Source organism: Leopardus geoffroyi, chromosome X, assembly GCF_018350155.1.
Source record: "Leopardus geoffroyi isolate Oge1 chromosome X, O.geoffroyi_Oge1_pat1.0, whole genome shotgun sequence".
Classification (NCBI taxonomy): Eukaryota; Metazoa; Chordata; class Mammalia; order Carnivora; family Felidae; genus Leopardus; species Leopardus geoffroyi.
Window position 1 is genome coordinate 96579775 of NC_059343.1, and position 4411 is coordinate 96584185.

Below are 4411 nucleotides of genomic sequence, written 5' to 3' on the forward strand. Positions count from 1 at the left end.
ATCAAAAATATTTGACAAATTAAAACTCTGTATTTTTAAAAAATTACCTTTTATTTTTTTATTTTTTATTTATTTTTATTTTTTTAATGTTTTTATTTATTTTTGAGAAAGAGAGAGAGGACAAGCTGGAGAGGGGCAGAGAGAGAGAGGGAGACACAGAATCCGAAGCAGGCTCCAGGCTCTGAGCTGTCAGCACAGAGCCTGATGCGGGGCTCAAACTAACGAATGGCCAGATCATGACCTGAGCCGAAGTCGGACGCTTAACCATCTGGGCCACCCAGGCGACCCTAAAATTATTTTCTTTTAATTAAACTGTAAGGATGTCTGTATCTTCAGGTTTCACTGCCAAAATTGATGTCTAGCTTATGAAGACACTGATTTTGACCACATCTTAAATTTCACTTCATACTTTGAAAAAAATAGTATAAATTATACCCTTCATTATATACATACACACAGCAAATATACACACAATACATATAAAAATAAATGAGATCACTACTGGTAAACTGTTTGAATGCCAATTTCTGAATATAGTGGTGAATTCACCCAGCTAATCGTCAGTTTATGAGAACTGTCTAGAGAGTCAACCAGACTCTCCCTGCTGACTCCTTGTTCACCTTTTTAAAAATTCTAAACTTTCTTTACGGAATGCCCTTTCTCTTGCCTCCTATAAAAACTAGTGCAAATGTTAACTTCTCCATAAAGCTTTCCCCATAGTTCCATCTCAAATAAATTGTTCCCTCCTTTGTACTCTTAAAACACTTCTAGATTCCTATAATAGATTCATCTATAAATCCTGAAAGACCCTGGAAACAAAACAACCGAATAACTTATATGTCTACTTAAGCAGTTAACATTTGCCATATATATATATATATATATATATATATATATATAATATATTATATATATTTATGTATAAACGTATGCCTTTATATAGGTTTCTATGTTTATGTATTTATTTCTAAGGAATGCTATGTGGGATATAAAAAATTCCTCTGCAAATTTCAATTGCAGGTGAGATGCTGTTTAAGAAATTAAAAACTGTATTTATATCAACACATAATAAGTTGGGCAAATAAATTATAAAACTTCACTACAGTACCCCTTGCATTAATTACATATAATGATATAAGTATGACGTTATGATGACATACGTCCTTACTGGTTGGCATAGACACTTCTCTATTTAGTGTTGGCTGGAAAATCTGTTTATGAGCTAGTATTATAATACCACTAAAATACACAATTTCTAGTACTCATGATAATATTTACTAATACATATACGTAATTCTGGAACGACAGACACCAAAAATGTAACAGTGGTTTTGCCCAGGTAACAGATTTACACATACTTTTTACATGTTTTTTAAGTTTATTCATTTATTTTGAGAGTGACGGGGCAGAGAGAGAGGGAAAGAGAATACCGAGCAGGCTCTGCACGATCAGCACGCAGCCCCATGTGGGGCTCGAACTCCGGAACCGTGAGACCCTGACCTGAGCCGAAACCAAGAGGGGAGGGGGGCTTAACCGACTGAGTCACCCAGGAGCCCCAGTTTTTACATATTTTTATACTTTTCTATATCATCTGAATGTTTTATATTGAACGTGTACTGTTTTTATAATCAGAAGAACACCAGTTACTTCGATGTTCGGAAAAACACGTGAGAAACGAGTGCCGCGTGCGATCGGCAGCCGAGTGCGATCGGCAGCCGAGTGCGGACCCCAAGAGAGCCCTGAGAAGCCCCGCCTCCAGCCTAGTTACCATCGAGTTACCACATCGAGGAGCAGAGGGGCCGACATCCACATCCGGCCGCCTCTGGCTGCAGCTGCCCCGCCCCCCGTCCCGCCCCCACTTCCTCCCTCTCCCTCCATTTCCCTTCTCTCCCGCTCCCCCACCCCAGTCCTGCCGCCATCATACACACACCGCCCGACCCGGTGTCTGCCTGCCCAGGTATCCCCCCACCCCATGCCCCAGCCCCCGCCCCGGCCCTCCCCCTACCCCGCGTGCGGCCACCCCCCACCTCTGCCTTCCCCCTCCTCCCGCCCTCTGCCCCTCCCCCCCCCCGCCGCCCCCCCCCGCCCTCCCCCCACCCCAAGTCCAGCCACCCGCCATCCCGCCACGCCCCTCCCCCACCCCTTCGCCCCTCCCCCACCCCTTCGCCCCTCCCCCCCCCGCCCCCCCCCCCCCCCCGCCCCCCGCCGCCGTCCCTGCCCTGCCCCCATTCTGCGTCTGGCCACCCACCGTCCAGCCCCTGCCTTCCCCCTCCCCCCACCCCTCCTCCTCACCCTCTGCCCCTCCCCCACCCCGTGCCCCACCCCCCGCCACCCCTGCCGCGCCCCTCCCCCACCCCTTCGCCCCTCCCCCCTTCACCCCCCCCACACACACACCCCCGCCGCTGCCCCGGCCCCGCCCCTACCTTCCCCCTCCCCCACCACGGTGCCTCCCCCCACCCCTGCCTTACTCCTCCCCCCACCCCTGCTTTCCCCCTTCGTCCTCCCCCCACCCCCCCCCCCCCCCCCCCCCCCGACCACTAGCGGCACCAAGCCCAACAATATGGGCGGCAGCACAGGGAGCTGCCGCCCTGGTAGCCTCACAGGGGCGCCGCCTGCCGGCACAAGAAGGTCATCGCAACGAAGGATTGGGGAACAACAGAATGCTTCAATGTAACGAATATGGTTTCATCCCCAGGAATGACACCAAGGAAGTTGTATTTGCACACCAGACTGCCATAAAGAAGACTCCCAGGAGGTCCCTTGGCAGTGGAGGAGGTGGACAGACTGCAGAGTCAGATGTTGAAGGAGAGGAGGGGGCGGACGCAGCAAATGTCAGGGGCAGATGCGCCGCCGCAGTGCAGGTCGGTGACTCTGCAGGGGACCCTAACCGTTACGGACGCTATCCGCGTGGCAGGGGTCCTCCACCCAATTCCCAGCAGAAGTACCGGGACAGTGAGCGTGGGGGAAAGAACCCGGGACCGGAGCGTGCTCGCGAAGGCCAGACCCTCACGGCGCCGGCCCCACCGCAGGCGACGCTTCCCCCCTGAATACGTGCGGAGACCGCGTGGATGCGGACCACAGCCTTCCAACATCCTGTGCGGGGAGAAGTGATGGAAGGTACCAGGGTGCGGCAGGGCGCGGCAGAGCAAGGTAGACCGGTGACGCCCAATGTGGCCTGGGTGGTGGACCACCGCCCCGCACGGGGCCTCCTCTCCAAAGGTGGTTTAGGGAGGACGGCGGCGAAGACGACAAGGAAGATGGACGAGATGAGACCCCAGGTCAGCCCCCACCCCCACGTCCCTCCCGCCGCAACCTCGGTTACCAACATGCAGACGCCCAGAAAACCCCAAACCGCGAGACAGCAGAGAGGCCAAGGCAGCCGATCCACCGGCCGAGAGTCCATCCACTCCCCACGTCGAGCAGGGCGACGCGAGGTAAGTGTCCGCTTACCGGCTCTGCCATCATCCGGTTTTGTCGTCCAGCGGGAGGTGAGGAAGAAGTTCCGGCAATAAGAAATGCGCCAAAGATTGGAGCTTCAGCCCTTAAGTGCCTGCTTGTTGCCCATTGGCCAGACAACCAGAACTATCGGCATTATTATTTTTACCTAAAGATGTCGGTTTTTGGTTAGTGACAAACGCAGTTTTTAAAAAAAGAAAAGAAAAAAAAAGCCTGGTTTGTCTCAAGACACTGTTCAAGGTTTTCAAATGGTTTCCTATCTGGTCAAGTTGACATGTTTAAGAACTTCATTTTTAACGTGTAATAAAAGTTCACAACTCGATTTTTTTCCAAAAGTTAACGGGCGGCAAGCACCTGTTAATAAAGGTCTCAAATAATAATAATAATAATAATAATAATAATAATAATAAAGGAAACAGCGTTGGCAATGAAGACACACAGTTTCACTCACAGCATTCCACACATACACCACGCTCACACCACGGACACACAACCACACATAACAAAACACACACCCATTACATATATCACAGACACTCAACAAGTATTGACACGCACACACTGGTATGCACCCCAAAAATACCATCCACGTGTGCGCGCGCGCACACATACACGAAGAAAGAAAATAGTGTCGGAAAATGGAAATCTTGAGTGAACTGATAAAATTTTTCAACAGTAAATCATTCCGCAATGTATACATATATCAAATTATCACATTGTCTGCTTGCAATATGTGCAATTATATTTGTCAAGTATTCCTCAAGAAGGTTAAAAACGACAAGAGCGGGTCACTGAACAAAGAGCACACCAATGATATCCCACCAGTCTTAGGTTAGTAATAGTGGTATTTGTCCAATTAATTTCCATTTGCCATCCCATGCGTGCCAGAAACTTTTAACCCCTACCCTTCCTTTGCTGTTTCAAGACAACACTTGCAAATCTGTTTTCTTCTTTT

At 49.6% G+C, this 4411-nt stretch overlaps 1 pseudogene; it reads left to right on the forward strand.

Moving 5' to 3' along the window:
• Positions 1 to 2560: 2560 nt before the first annotated feature.
• Positions 2561 to 3836, forward strand: LOC123594432 (annotated as a pseudogene).
• The last annotated feature ends 575 nt before the right edge of the window (positions 3837 to 4411 follow it).